Here is a 17,495-nt window from a genome sequence, read left to right on the forward strand (position 1 = left end):
CGAATTCGAGTTGGCAAAGAAGGTAGGAGGCAGTCACAAATCCTGGCCCTAAAATGGGCTTTTGACGTTTCACTTCACTTTTCATTTCTTTAGGTGTGTTTAACGGCACTCCTGTATCATCCGTCTTCACTAAGGTGTCAGCTGTCATCTCGCTTGAGACTTTTGGTGACACCTCCACTGCTTCAGAGGAATCTTTTGGATTATCTTGCGTCATTTTCAGATTCTCCAGCTCCTTTCTTAATTCTTGAATTTGTACAGTGCTGCAATGCTCTCCGAACCCTGCTAATTTCAGTTTATTTTCTAACTTCTCAATTTTCTTCTGTATTTTACAGGTCTGGATTGCAAATTCACTTGATACATCCGGTGTCGCTTCCACAGGTACCTTAGACTCCTTTGAATTTGCATCTGGCAACTCTCTTGCATCTTTACATGTTTCTTCGTTAAATGCCTTGCTACGTGCCCTCCTTAAATCCTCAAGCTCATTCATTAGTTCTTCAATTTTAGGAGCACCGTAATGGGTACCAAACCCCGCTTGTTGTAGCAGTTTTTCAGTTTTATCTAACATCTGATCTTTAGCAGCAAGGTCTTTCATTGTAGTCAGTTTTGTACTTAATTCTATAAGTACGCTGTTAGTTACTGTTCCAAGAGTTGGAGGAGGCCACGGGTTATCTTCAACTGGTACTCTTGTTTCTGATCGCACTTCACTAGAGACCTCAGATCTTACATCGTTACCAGTTTTCAGGTTTAACTCGTACTCTCCTAGTTGTCTTAACTCGTAATCGCTGATAATCCCCATCTCAAGTTCATATAGAAGGTTCACTGCAGCTAAAATGCCAACTCTCGACTTGCTCGCATGTTGCCTTTGTACCTCCGTGTTCCTTGGCATTTCATCGGACACCCTGTTTGTTGTAGTTCCGGATAATCGCGCAACATACGGCCTTAGAATAGTTACTAACTCCTTTATATTGTCAGCATCAAACGGGTTGTCAAAGCCAGCTAATCGTAGTTGTTCATCAAGATCACAGAATATTCTCTTGCCCTCACTATCATCAACATTATTTAACTTCTCACCAATTCCTAAGACGAAATTTTTTGTGATTTCACCAGGTTTTCTGAGGTCGTGGTAGTTACCAAAACCAGCTAACATCAGCCGAGCCTCACATTCTGCTATGCGACGTAGGTCATCTTCACTGGCATGGTTCACAGCGAGCTTGAGAAGTAGGTGTGTAGCTGTCATTAATCCAACGCCTGACGTCATCTTGCACTAGCGACGACACGTTCACAAAATGGCCGAGATGTTCCCAAAGACGGAGCGTAACTTCACTCTATCGCGGTTTCTTAGACAAAAGAAATTGCGGGAGCGATAACATTAAATAAAATACCACGTCTTAGAGATAGGAAGGTAGCGGAGATTCGTCACGATAATAAAAACACGGCGCGCAAAAATGTACAGAATACGAGTAGCAAGCGAAATTCAAAATGGCGGTAACGCGACGTATCTGGCCCGCGGTCTAGACCCGAATGGCGGCGGCGCGGGGCAGCGGCGAGCGCGCGCAGGTTAATGATAAAGGGCTTAAGCGACCAGCCGAAACCCGAAACACAAGGAAACGTTGAAGGTCACGTTCAAAACTGGATTTCAAGATTCAAAACATTCCTTATTTTAGATCAATATAGAAGTAATACATGAAATTTGACAATGACATGACATATGTAATCTATGTTTTTGATGGAATTTGTTATTAGTAGTTCGTTTTTAGCATTAGAAAGAAGGTATGTAAGCGATCTTAACACGCATTTTAATTTTAAAACGCTTTTTAAAAATCAGTAAACTATTACTTATGAAAGCAGAAAAATGTAAATGATCGTATTCGATTCATAATTGTTACATATTTGCCGTAACTTATTTTTAATTCGTGTTTTTCAATAAAAATACACATCAAGATTGTTTACCTTATTTCTAATGCTAAAGAAAACGAACAATAAACAAAGAAGTTGGAGCGAGAAGCATTTACATACAAAATTTTACTCTTTCTATTTTCTTTGCACATATAGTTGTAGTTACCAGACATAGATATGTGTTAAGTAAATAGGTAATGTAAATTAAGTTTAATGTAAATTAGCATGTTGTTATGAAATAAAGGCGTGACTTCGATTTTATGGGAGCGTGCTGTGCTGACTGTACGGCTCGCTTGCCACCTGTCTCGGATCCAATTTCTAAGGGGAAGGGAGGCATGTTATTCCTACATTGTTATGGATAAGTAAGCTATTTTCATATTTACACAATTCCAAAGGTCTTCTATTATGTACATTTTATTGGTGCGGTTTAGTAGAAACTACCTATCTTACCATATTGGACATACTTACTTGAGTGTTTTCGTGGCTATGTTTACCTAAGGTACATATTTCTTCTTCGTCTTCCTCGCGTTATCCCGGCATTTTTGCCACGGCTCATGGGAGCCTGGGGTCCACTTGACAACTAATCCCAAGAATTGACGTATGCACTAGTTTTTACGTAAGCGACTGCCATCTGACCTTCCAACCCAGAGGGGGAACTAGGTCTTATTGGGATTAAGTAGGGCGGTTTCCTCACGATGTTTTCCTTCACCAAAAAGCAACTGGTAAATATGCAATGATATTTTCGTACCTATATAACTTCCGAAAAACTCATTACGAGCCGGGGTTTGAACTCGCGACCTCCGGATTGCAAGTCGCACGCTCTTACCGCTAGGCCACCAGCGCTTAAGGTACCTACTTATGTTACAGTATTTAGGCTCGTGTTATTTATGTTGTAGGATAATTCTTTAGGTGAACGAGTACCTACGTAGCTACTAACTAATATAAGTACCTAACTAGTTATACGAGTAAGCCTTCCGCAAACATATATGTTTTACTTATAAATAGCTGCGGGCAGGAAAGGAAGCGCGATTAACTACAGCTAATTAAAACGCAAGCATATGCAATGATAATTTACCTACTTGTCCTAATATGTACCTACCTACTTGTAAATAATATATGCAGTGGAAATGTATAACTTTAAAGAAAAGCGTAAGCATGCTATGCAGGTAATAACCTACTTTTGTTAATGATGTAGGCAAACAAGGAGATGAATCGCCTGATGTTAAGCAATTCCGTCGCTTATGGATACCTATCGACCAGATATTTCCGAGCACGGCCAGAGGGGTTGTGTTGTAAGTACGTTGCCGTTCTTTAAGATGGGAATTTCTTGAAGTTTTGAAGGTCGTATCGGTCCGGAAATACCGCGGGATAGTTTATCCCACAGTTTAACTGTGCGAGACAGGAAGTTTCTGGAGAAACGCACAATTGAGGACTGTCAACTATCTAAGTGAGTATTCTAGTATGTCAGTAGTATTAGGGGTCATCCATTAATTACGTCACACGTTTAGGGGGAGGGGGGTCAAGAAAATGTGACATATTGTGACATGGGGGAGGGGGGAGACACAAACTTTGTGATGTCACTTTAACTTCATCAGTAACCGAAAATTTATTTAAATTATTTAGTTCGCTGTACATTTAAATAACAAGTTTTTAAAACGAAAATAGTTTTTAATCGTTTAATTTTCTTTCCTAAGCAGTTTTGGGTTATAAAATTACTAATATTTATATCGTCAAAAATATTTTGATAAAATATTAATAATACTTAGGTACTTACTTAATTCGATTTGGCGATTTCGTAGAAAAAAATGTGACGTCACACTAGGGGGGGAGGGGTTTGCCAAATGTGACCAAGTGTGACAAGGGGGGGGAGGGGTCAAAAAACCTAGAAATTGGTGTGACGTAATTAATGGATGACCCCTTAGGTACCTACAAAGATTGTTTTAATAGATCTTTGAGGGACGTCCAGCTGTCACCTCAGAAGAATTTGCTTGGACATGGTTCATAAACTTTAAAAGATTTCAGGCATCAAATCATTTTTTGTCACCAATTCATGTCAAAAGACCTAATTTCGTCATATCCCATCAACAACATTTAACTCCGGAGAATTTTATCATACAAAATTAAAGTAAACTGTTTTTTAGGGTTCCGTACCTCAAAAGGAAAAAACGGAACCCTTATAGGATCACTCGTGCGTCTGTCTGTCCGTCCGTCTGTCACAGCCAATTTGCTCCGAAACTACTGGACCAATTAAGTTGAAATTTCGTACACATATGTAAGTCTGTGACCCAAAAACGGATATGTAACGTCAACAAATGAATTTTAAACATAGGGGCTACTTTTGGAGGGTAAACCATAAAATTAAAAATCAAAGTTTTGCAAACTATGTCGTGTTACATATCAAACGAAAGAGCTCATTGTGAGAATCTCAAATATATTTTTTTTATAAATTTACGATAAAAATTTTAGAAGTTATTCAAGAAAATAGACAAAAAATTACCATTCCCCCCCCCTCTATCTCCGAAACTACTTAGTCTAAAATTCTGAAAAAAATACACAAAATAGTCCTTTACCTAAAGATGTCAGGAAAACTTATTAGAAATCTAGAGTCAAGCGTGAGTCGGATTTAAAAACAAAAAAGCGGTTTAGGTTTTTTTAGGGACACAGCCGCAATACTTTAAGTGAAACATGATGTAGACAGCTATTGCGAAGGCCCTAGGCCTATATCCGCATAAGGCCGAAGACCTGGAGCGTCCCGAAGAGGTGTGCCTTTAGCTTCAAGCATGAGTTGGACTGTAGATAAAAAAATGCGACTAGGCTGTATCTGGCACACAGCCGCAATGGTACTTGTAGTACTGATTGATTAGGTTACTAGGTATTGTCAGGTGTTTTAAAAAGCACTATACAGGTTGGTCAAAAAATAAACTAAGTGTATTCCCGTTGCCGACGTGCAACCCCGAAATCGCGAAGAAAAATTTGGCTGTTTCATACGTTTTGGCTGGTCCGTTTTCTATGGGAGGATACATTTTTTTTTCGCGATTTCGGGTCCCATAGTAAATGTTGCTCAGTAGGTATAATCCCAAAACCTCCCTGGCTACGGGAATGTGCGTATTTTTTGGCCACCTTGTAGGTATTATCTCTCTTCGGCCTTCGCTTTTAAAACACTTGCGGAAGTTGTAGGAAGCGCGACCCGTCGGACGCTCCGAGTTTTAAGCTCTACGCGGAGCCACAGAATAAATAATAGTACTAGGTACAGAAGACTCACTCTCTAACAAAACGCGTCTGTCACGATCAGCACAGATATGGCCGCTAGGTGGCGACAGCGCCACGCGCGGCTTATGGCAAACCCCAAAATTGGGGTCGAACGGATGTACTTTTAGCTACCTGTAGCAAAGCGACGAAATCGCGGAGTGAGACACGCCTGGCGGAGCTCGGTCTTCAGTCTTCGCATTTAGACACTTGTACTATTGTTCGGCATTTAATTTCCTATCTAAGCTACTTTGCATATTTGCAGAGATATAAGCCACCACGCCAGAAAACTTCATATTACATGTGTTGAAAACTTGATTGACTCATTCGGGTTTTTCAAGACGTTTCACTCACGTCACGTTACACGTACAAAAAAAATTGTTGAAAATTGTGTGATGTACGGAACCCTTGAAACGCGAGTCCGACTCGCACTTGACCAGTTTTTTATTTTATTCTTTCCGATTTGTAGGTACTTAATGAAAGATGAGTAAATAACATAAAAAAACACGTTTAAAACTTTTTTAAATAGGTAATTGCTTATTATTCGTCTATTAACTTGAAATTCCGTAAAGCAAATTAGGATTTTTTTATTGTCTGTAAAACTTTTTTTTTATTTTGCTAAGATACCGTATGCGAAAACAGCATAATAAATTTAATTTACGCCAAAATAACGTAATTTTATAAACGTACATTTATTACACATAAACAATGTTTAACGCAGTTATTGCTACTCGGAAATATTTAATTGGCCACAGGAAGTAAATACATATTAAGATTAATACCAGTAATACCAGTAAGTAATCATTAAGTTATTACCAGAATGCCAAAACTGGGGCGTTTTAACTGGTACAAATATGGAAGTTTGGTAATTTAAAAGTAAAAGCTGTACCTATGCTGATAAATTGTGAGACGAAAGTTGTTTACGGAATGTTTTATTAAATAAACACTGTTTATGTTAAATGTGTATATAATACGAGCGGTTCTGGCGGAAACTTCCGCTAATATCTGTCCAGCTGAAATTTCGGATTAAGTTGGGTGGTCCTATAATTTTTCGGTTTGAAGAAAGTAAGCTGAAAATAAGAGAATTTAACTAGAAATAACCACGAAATAACAATGGCCCCTCGTGTTTTTTAAAGCCTGTCAAGATGTGGCCCTGAGATTGTGATGCTAGTTTTTTATGGAGTTTATGTACAAATGACAGTAATATGCGTACGAGTACGTCATGTATACTCGTATATTATTATAGTCAAATAAAATATCAGTAGCACTCAGTAGTCTACCAACCAATCATGTCATGTCAACGACTAATTTCAAAGCATTGTTTATTTTATTGGAATGCTACGCAATCCTTCGTTCTTATATTTATGTACTATACAGTGTGGAAAGATAAGTCGGACCCTGGAGGGAAACTACCTTAAATCCTTAAGCTGGCTCATTTTACTTAAAGGAGACATTCCTTTATTTTTAAAAAGAAACAAAACTGCATTTAAAGATTTATCTTTTTTTTCTTCAATATGGCTTGTCTAAAAAAATCTTGAGTCCTAAATATTAGATTTTTTGGATATTTTATACGACAGACGAGTGTAAGACCTAACGGCCTGGCCACGACATTGGTCTAAGGCGATCGGCGGGGCGGCGGGCGGGGCGGAAAACGCGAGCGACCGCCAGGCATGCCACGTACTTTCAGTAGCGGCGGCAGCGACTAGGAGCGGCTGGGACGTAGACGTATTTAAAATCATGTTTTTTTTTTCAAAAGTGCTTAGAATATATTTCATTGTTTGTCAATGGGTGCATGGGCTAAATACAGGACGACAAATTTATTTACATCTAGTTTAGTATTTTATATATTGTATATATAAAGCACCCAAAAAAACGAGTACTTACACAAGAATAAGTGTGGAGACGTCACAACATACTTAAATACGCGAAAGTACATTTAAAATTTCAATAATAAACCCTTCCGTCTCCATGTCGCTCGAAAAAAAAACAAAATGTTTTGTTCCGCATCGCTCCGCTCGGTCCGTCGCGCCGCCTAGGCCGGTCGCACCGCTCTAAAGTCGTGGCATCGCCCGCGCTGCCCGATACAAATGTTCGAGTCGCGCCCCGCCCCGCTCGCCGCCGCCGCCGGTCGCCCGGTGCACGCCGCGCGCGTTGCCGCTCGGCGACAAGGCTCGTGGCATGCATTATGCGTCGCCGGGTTATTGTTTTTGCGACTTACCGCCGGTCGCCGCCGCCGATCGCCTTAGACCAATGTCGTGGCCAGGCCGTAATGTTTCTTGGAGAAATGTTATCATTAACATTAACTGTATCGACTAGTGTAATAAAATTGCGAGTGTTTATTTTTTGAAATTTTTAGTCGGTTCGAGTCCCGGGCGAGGCAAGCGAGTTTTAGAAAATCTTTGAATGCAGTTATGTTTCTTTTTAAAAATAAAGGAATGTCTCCTTTAAGTAAAATGAGCCAGCTTGAGGATTTAAGGTAGTTTCCCTCGAGGGCCCGACTTATCTTTCCACACTGTATAATGATTTATTGTATCACTATTATGTACTACACCTTATAAAAAAAACAAAGTCCGCGTCGTCGCATCTAATCTATCTGTATGTTCGCGATAAACTCAAAAATTACTGAACAGATTTTCATCCGGTTTTCACCTACCAATAGAGTGTTACTCTCATGATAATTATGAAGATTGGTGTATAATTTTGTTTGGGTCGGGTCCTAGTTCAAAATATCTTTTCTTGCATCTACGACAAAAAAATTACCCTAGGTTCTGCGGCTGCGTTCTGTACCCATCTGTTTACTTTAGTAATGGCTCCTCTACACGATGGGCCAACGCCGGCCACTCCAAGGGTCGCAGCCATGCGGTAGAATGAGATAGCAATTACACTTGCTCCCTCTAACGCATAAATGCGTCCCTTGGAGTGGCCGGCGTTGGCCCATCGTGTACAGGAGCCATGAAATATAATATCTGCCTCTTGTGAGAGTTGTGAGACATGAGGGCATGACATGTCTTGTATAAGGAACAACGACCACTTGTCGTTGCGCTGCGGAGGTCGCACTCGGAATAACAGCGTTTTAAATAACTCCCACCGCAGCTGACTGTACCTGTGTGTCTACCGTTTAGTAAAATATGTATGGTTTCAAAGACACGTCTTGCATGTTGTATAATGACTGAACAGATAACACTTGTCACAGCGGAGGTCGCACTCGAAATAACAACGTTTTAAAATAACTGCGTGCGAGTTCATTTCAAGTTTGAACCTTTTTAACTTTTCGTTGTTGTGTAATTTCTTGAAACATTTACTGGATTTTTCTATAGAAATGTTGTTACGCAACAATGGGTTGATATTTAAAAAAAAAAAACAAACATAACATTTAATAATCCTTAACCTTAATAGGTACGATTTTATTCGCGAGCTCTTCTGTTTTTTTTTATGTGAGTGGGTTAGTGGGTTAATGACACACAAATAAACGAATCGTTAGGCATCTCATTCACATAGCCGGCTTAGTTAGTGGTTTAAGCGTTACGGTGGAACACACAACAGATATACCAACATACGTGCATACGTGCGTGCATTAGATCGGGGAAATCCTGAAGAAAGGCCAGGTCAAGAGCACCACCGGCGAGCGTGTATGAGGAATGTTATGAATGTGAAGGAAGCGAGAGAGGTATGTCAGGATCGTAGCAAGTGGAAATCCGTGGTCTCTGCCTACCCCTCCGGGAAATAGGCGTGATTATATGTATGTATGTATGTATGTCCCCATACTATAGCTACACATATTAGAATAATATATTATGGTGACAATATTTAAATAATAATCACTTGTGAGTGAAGATATTCGAGTTATTTGTGGACCATAGTTCTGTTGGGAGCTTGTGAACTATAGTCGGGTGGATTCACGTTGTCATGTTCTTCTAACCATTAACAAAGTATTGTTTTGTAAGTAACGCTTGTAAATTTTCAAGGCCGGTCGAGCCGCAAGCGATGGCTCTAACAGCTCTAACTTATTCGATTAGGAACGCCCGGCCTAAACAAACAGACAAAGTCCACGGCGAGAAAACTCGAAGTTAAATAAATATGTGCTACACTTGTCATTTAAAACCCTTTTTACTGTTGGAATATGTTTGAGTCAAACACATTTTAGAAAAAGGGCATTCTGTGGATTGTACTTAAAAGTTAACGACGCCGGCACATACTAGTATATATATGTATTCCGTTTTTCTTATATGGGTCTCAAGACGTACTGAAAAAAAGTATCCCGCCTGTAAGGGTGTATCGTAAAAATTAGCTTTAGATTACCTTAACTGGAAATACGCGCAGGCCTGGAAATAGCCTAGTCGGTAATGACCTAGTGACCCTGCCTACGAAGCAGGAGGTCTGGGATTCGAATCCTGGTAAGGGCATTTATTTGTGTGTTCATCACACATATTATTTGTTCCTGAGTTATGGATGTTTTCTATGTAAGTATACTATAAGTATTTATATATAATGTAGGTATATAATATTTATAAAACTTGATTCGTTATGGTTATAGACCAGACATTGATAAAAGTCTATGTTTCCACATTTTTACTTTAGGTACCTACACGGGAAACCGTTTTTAGTTTAGGGATATAATAATTATAATATTTATTTATTTACTTCCCATTTAAATGTGTTGTTAAATTTTGCGGTCTGCGGCTTAATTAAAAGCTGAAATAACATGTGTTATTATTTCCTTGAGGCCGTTCATAGTACTTACATGTCCTAATTAGTCACATGTTAATTGGATTGCATTAATTAACGTTGGTAAACACACATAGGTATAATAGCGATGTGGTGAATAAATAAACACTGAACGACATGTGGCAATTATCTAGTATGTATTTATGGTACATATAACCTATATAAAGGAAGCTCAGCTACCTACCTGCTTGTATTTACTCGAGAGGGGGCTGATAGAGGGGGCTGATGCAAATATGTAAAGTATGTAAACATAAACATAATTTATTCAGAAAACATGTACTATACCTATGTAGGTTTGATATTTAATGTTTACATATTTTACTAAAAGGAAAATGCCATAAAAATAATGACAAGGAAACAAGACTGGGATTTGCAAGAACAGCCTCAAACCCTGCAAGTACATTGTCCCTTAAATGTACTTATTTAATGTAATTTGCAACCCTTTAAATGTAAGTACTTAATGTAAGTCTTTAAAATTCGTATCGTTAACTTTTGCAATATCCACGTTTTTGACCAGTTAACATTCTATAGTCTAGTCTATTGTACTCAGTGCTATATTTATCTACCGTTCTTCTTCAATTCTCATCTACTCAAAGATTAACTGGAAGAAATCCCTTAAAGGGATAAGTTGGCCTTTGTACTGCCTATCCTGTGCCATAAATTTGTGTTTTGTACAATAAAGAGTTTATACATACATACATACATACAACATACATTCATTATAACTTGATTTCAGTGACATAAGGTACTTAACAAATGCGAGTCATCAGTCGGTACCATGACTCCACGGAACGGTATGTGAAATCCGAACTTTGTATTTGATACATTCGTTTCTCGGAAAGTTTCCTAACAAACAACCTCGTTCTCTACAAATCGTTTTATTTTAACATAATTTACAAGAATTTAAATGTAAATATAAAACAGTTCTATTACTTAGATACCTACTGTCAGACAACGCATGTCCTTGATAGAAACTAAAACCTGGAGATATTATTTGGAAATTTTGGAATATATGTTCTACAAAATACCAGTTCCACGTAGACGAAATCGGTGGCAGAAGCTTATTTTGTTAGCCTAGCCTGTTCTAGTGTCCCTTTGGTGGGCAAAGGCATCTCCACTCCATCTCCACGACTGCCGATTTTAGTAATTCTTCCGACCAGTAGTTGAGCAAGGTGTCTAGATCGTCCCGCCATCTTCGTCTGGGCCTGACACGCCCGCACCCTATTTCTGGCATCTACTAGTTCCACTAGACCACCTATCTGGATGTGACAGACGTGACTGGTCCAGTCCCATATATTTCAGCCTAGCAGTCTTGCTAATGTCAGTAATAACCGGATAATCCTAAAATGCTGCGCTCGGAATAGCCGGTTGGCAAGCCATAGCTACATATAATTTAGCGAAATCCTTGCGTTTCTCTCAATTTACAAACAGGTTGTAATTTGTATGCATAACAGTTTCGGAAACATAAAATGTTAATGAGAATTTAATTGGATTGCAGTTATCAGATCGCGACAATTTTAAATTGCCGACATTTTGCCAATCGCGTTTTTATAATAGTTATTATTTTAAGTGCTGCCGAGCGAATATTTATCACATGCTATACTTAAATAATTGCTTGATAACAGTTGGAACTATCCATATCGGGTTTTGTTATGTGAGGGTGAATTTAATGCAGGAACATAAGTACTAAACATTTTTTACTAAGTGACCAACCCCGAAATCAGGAAAGAATAGATACTGTTCCACAGAAATCATCGAGTAGTTACTGCTGTTATGCATGACGTGCTGTAGTTTGGCGAAATTGCCCCTAAGTCGTATATTACGACTGTAAAGTAAGAGAAATCATTAAATTTGAAACGTCAAGGGCAATTATCATTAAACAGTGTGTCGCTCATAATTCACGCTAAAATTATCCGTTTACATTTCCAAATACAATTATGGTAAGCTAATTGGATTTGAAAGCTATGGTTGATGAATAAAACATATACCTGCCTACATAATAATATGCTTGCCATGCCTATTCGGCAAAATGTGGGTTAGGCGTTCTTATTAGCGTCACGTTTTGGGGTTTCTAAATTAACTATGTCCGCTCCACCGGTTTAAGGATGACTCACGTTAGACCGGGCCGTGTCCGGGCCGGAGCTTACTTTTCTATGACATGACAGGCGATCATGTGATGCTTTCCATAGAAAACGATGCGCCCGGACACGGCCCGGTCTAACGTGAGTCATCCTTTATTATACATACAAACAAATACAAATGCAATTGTAGTCACATTCGAAAACTCAATCAATCTTCTTCCTTCTTCAAAAGTATTTTCTTGGTGGAACTCTATAATATTAGAATAACCCCCGTATTCATAAAACATTACGGACCTGATTTAGTCAAATTATTTTAGGTATACAGATAAAGACAAACGATTCATAGCTAATTTAGGCCAGTATCGCGTTTATGAATAATGTCATAAGTGTGTGACTTAAGGTGACAGTCCATTTCCAACGACAGCAGCACTACCATCCATTTTACTATGGAAATTGACAATAACACCGACGCGTTCGTACTAGTAGTGCAGCTGCGGTCAGAAATGGAATGTTACCCATACGTTAAGTATGGCTGAGCCGTAGCGAAAAGCCGGGACCAACGCGAGGAAAATGATGATGACATTTTATTACGATTCAAATTCAAAGCTCCTAACCTTCAACGGTTTATGTTACGCTGAGCGTTGCTATAGTACCTAAGTCATCATCATCATCATCATCATTCTAGCCTTCAGTCGCCCACTGCTGAGCATAGGCCTCTCTTCGTGTACGCCACTTAGCCCGGTCCTGGGCTAGTCTCATCCAAAAGGGCCCCGCAATTTTTAGAATGTCATCCAACCAACGAGCTAACGGACGCCAGGCGCTTCTTTCATCCGAAAGCGGCCACCAATCCGTCAACCTTTTGGTCCACCTGCCATCACTCTGCCTATAGCAACATGTCCCGCCCAACTCCATTTAAGCTTGGAGTACCTAAGTAACGGAACTATACTTAATTTTATTACATACGAAAACTCTTATAAAACTTATATTGGTACGAGTTCTCTTTGTAATTACCCCTAAGTACCTAATAAAGTAAGCGATCGATCGTAAAGTATGGAAGTAATTTTAAATGACTTTGTTCGGTTGGCAATTATCTGAGGGGGATAATGTCTCATTGTACATTCAATGGCCTTCGATAATTGCTGTAAGTTGCGATATTTAGGTACTTAAAGTGTCATTCTATGGAACTTGCTAACCATGTAAAAAAAGTAGAATGACACTTACCTACTAAGAAAGTGAACGAGTGAAGCCGAGTGTAGGGTGTGCAATCTTGATATTCCGAGATCTCGAAATACCGAGATCTCGTGTATTTTTTGCAGGATCTTGCACGATAATTGGTGCGCGATTTCACAAGGTTTTTCAAGATTGGATTAAGTAATAGATAAGTTTTTGGCAAAAAATATTTTTTGGTACGAGCTTTTATTTTACTGTATTTACCACATGGTATCTTTCCACATGCAACTAATCCTCATCGAGACAATCTAAAAACTCGAAACACATGTTGCGTTGTTTTATCACAGAGTTCCTATGGTCACCTATCTCCGTCGTCAGATCAACTTGATGGATACCATAATATTACATTGTCACCTTGGGTCATGTTTGACCCAATTCCCTGTATCCAACGTGCCAAGGATTTGACCCGTACAATCATAGTTACATACCTACATACTTACATATAGGTACATTGCAAGTTAAATAAAAGCTTGTAAAAAGAGCAGCACCTGCAGTCAGCGATCAATGCTTAATTGTTTATCGTCAGTGGTGCCAACCTGCCAACAAAAGCTATGGCTCCTCTACACGATGGGCCAGCGCCGGCCACTCCAATGGACGCAGCCATGTGGTAGAATGAGATAGCAATATCACTTGCTCCCTCTAACGAATAAATGCGTCCCTTGGAATGGCTGGCGTTGGCCCATCGTGTAGAGGAGCCATAAAGGTATAACGATTCTTTTTTGCTGCAGGGTAAGGATATTGACAGATCCAGCGCTCACGGTAAAGCCGCAGCAATGTCGCAACAGGGCTTTAACAACGAAAATCGAAGTTCGCAAATTGCGGGCATCTTTCTCTGTCACTCTAATTACGCCTGGAGTAAAAGAGAAAGATCCCCGCAATTTGCGAATTTCGATTTTCGCGGCCCTCTGTAATGCAGTTGCAGTTTCCAGCCGAACGTCACCTTTAGCTGTTTTCCAATCTCCCACGGAAACCCCACACCGTGAGTAATCTCTGGCATACATTAAACGCATGTGTAGGTACTCAAAACACTAACCTCAATACGACTGACCATCTCTGGACCGTATGTCAATGCATTAAGGTTCACTATTAGCCAGTCAACATGGCGGCACAGTGTATCACGGCCGACATTATAATCAATCAATCAAAGTTACATTAATAGGCAATCAATCGGCCCACGACTATCGGCTCTATTAATACTGACAACCAGTTATTGATAATAGCTGAAATTGAAGTTAGTTCACTACAGTTATACTTATGTATGATAGAAACATTTTAGTCTGGTCAGCATCAAAATGTACACTGAGAAAAAAGTACAACAAAAACACACTTAGAATTACAAAAATAAACTTAATCCGGGGACAAGGAGAGTTAACTAATAGGAACAAATTGACTTGTGCAATTTGTATTAGTTCTTGCAATTTCTATTATCTGTTTGTTGAAATTATATTTGGGATTACTGAGCTGTTTGTAGAAATAAATAAACTTTACAGAAATAGTGAAACATCCATAATTATTACTAAAACTTCATTTTATCCCCCAGTATATACAGAACTGTTTTTTAATTCCTGGTGATGATTTTTCTCTCAGTGTAATGATAGCCGAACTAACCAAAGACATCGTATCGTATTGCCCTATCCTAGCACCTTGTAGGTATTGTAGTCTAATCGGTACTAACACTGCCTGCGATTCCTACGAAGCTCGATGTCCCGGGCTTAAATCCTGGTGAAAGTATTTATTTGTGTGTTCATACTGTTCATCACAAATATTAGCTCCTGGGATAAGGATGTTATCTACGATTGTCTATCGCAAACTGTCCTTGCCTGGAAATTACCCCAACGCACCTTATTATTTTGTACTTGAACAATTTCAAATTATAAATATCGCCGTTTCAATCGATTACTATGCTGTTTGGGTTTTCTGATACGATTATTAAGAGCAAAATAATTAAATCATAAATTACGCATGATTGAACCGAATTTAATTCAAAGGGAACTTTGTTCTTTAGGCATTAAAGTATAAATTGGTGTGATTGTGGTTTAAGGTCCTTGACAGACTGTCCACATAGATTTACAATATGACAGCTGTCTGAAAATTGAGGACCATTAACAAACCTGATTGTATAAAACCAAGAAATATAGGTACTTGCCGGTTTTTCCTCAAGTTTTATTTGGGTATACAAGACTTTTACTCGCTCTATTTTCTTTTTATAACAATGTGCAATTACCAGAATTGCCAATTGGCAGAATAAACAGCGTTGCAATTTTGCCTCGCTTGCAAATTGCGACAATATGCTGAGTCAAAGCCTTTTCCTTACTGCACACATTGCTGGACTCAAGTGTAATCTATCATATTTTTGTCCTGTGTATGTGTGCTTTATCGAATAAATGACTTTTTTTTCTTCTTATAAAAGTGTAGGTATACATACAACATGTTCAAGCCAAGTTTCATGTTATTTAAGCATGCCATTTTAGAATGAGAGCGAAATAACTTCGATTGTATGGGATGGGGATGGCGCGCGTTTTGGCAGCGTTCGTGTGACATAGACCCCTCAGTAGTACTTACAAATTTATACGAAAATAAAATTCTAAGAATAATTTAAGCTACAGACATTAACTTAAATAGGTACCTTCGCCCTCACTCTATTAACTGACCATCGGTGGACCTTATGCCTTTTGTAATAAGGTCCACCGATGTACAGTTAAGAATGTTGCTGTTTTTACTGTGTAATAACTATCCATTTTGTAACCATCCACAAGCTCCTCAAATTCCACAATCCGTTACTTTTGATACGACCATTACCAGCTTAAATTACTAAATTGGACTTCTCGCTAAATTTTAAAAGAATTTTTAATACAGTTGCTCAAAAAGTGCTACTTTACGTAGCTGTTTAGCGTGCGGAAAGTTGGTTATCTCGAACTAGTGCTTTTTACTTTTCCAATTTTTTTAAATTTATTCTTGTTCCAATTCACGACTACTTATTGATGAGTGTTAATATTAGTTTCCTTTAAACGTCGTTATCAGCATAAAAACATACCGTTAATGTAAGAATACGAAAAATATTACATATTTCGTATTTAATTACTTACCTCTTCATCATTATAACACGTTTATTTTTTAATATTCAATATTGAAAATTCCGTTCTTAATAAGTTGACTGAATGGAACGGAATAGCTGCCAAACGCCCATAGATACAATATACTTAAAGACGACGTCTAACCGAGCTGTCACTGTTACCACTTTTGTTTAGTGTACGATTAACAATGTTTTTCTTATTTTTTCGCAACTGTATTAAAAAACGTCGTTCGATACACGTGCGGAAATGTCATTCTTCACTCGTCCCGAGTCTTGCCACTCGCCTGCGGCTCGTGGCAAGATATCTCGGTACTCGTGAAGTAATGACATACCTTCCGCACTAGCATCGAAATGTACTATTTTAGTAAATTACCTAATTTTACCGTCGTTTTCCTCAGTTCATATATTAAATGACCATTAAAACTATTTAATCTTATTTTTATTGGCGTCCGACCACTGCACTTAACGCCCAGTTTTTGCTTGTTTTATACCCACAGAAATAATGTGTTCTGTGGTTTTACCTATTCTACTTCACTATTAGTGTAAGGTCAATGTCGCTAATTCCATCATAGGGGCTATTCCGTCCACGAGCGTATATTTTATTATTACGAGCGAAAACAATCATTTGGTTTTGAATGCTGGAAGTAAGTATAAGCAATCGTTGCTTTATCGACGAAATTATCAATGTTGTTCGTTGTTCGAAAAAAACGCTAGTGGACGGAATAGCTAGCCCCTATGACGGAATTAGCCACATTAACGTTAACCTAAAAGTAAGCCATTCTACTTCCATGTCCAAACATCAACATGTTTTTGTGCTTGAAGCGACAAGACAAGAGATGCTTGTGATTTGGAGATATAATATAGTAGAATTACTCGTAGTAGAAATGTTCCGTGGGAAGGGAAACGGCAGAGTATCGTAGATTGTGTTGATAATTAGTTAACGAACCGAGCACAATTCATTACAACCATACCTTTCTTTGGCTCCGTTACTCTTGTACAGTTGCCATCTCTATATCGTACAGTTAAGAATCTTTACTAATACTGTATCAGGTACCGACTAATATTATTTTATTCTATCGCCACGTTATTTTGTGACTAGTTTCCTAATAGTTTCGATTAAAGTGTTCATCCATCTTAGAATAACAAGGACACTCAAGATACCTCGAGTAAGATAACAACTTCAACGAGAAACTGTCAAATCATTTTTACACAAGAGACCAATAATAAACTTTACTACTGTGGCG

Source organism: Cydia fagiglandana, chromosome 18, assembly GCF_963556715.1.
Source record: "Cydia fagiglandana chromosome 18, ilCydFagi1.1, whole genome shotgun sequence".
In the NCBI taxonomy this organism is placed as follows: domain Eukaryota; kingdom Metazoa; phylum Arthropoda; class Insecta; order Lepidoptera; family Tortricidae; genus Cydia; species Cydia fagiglandana.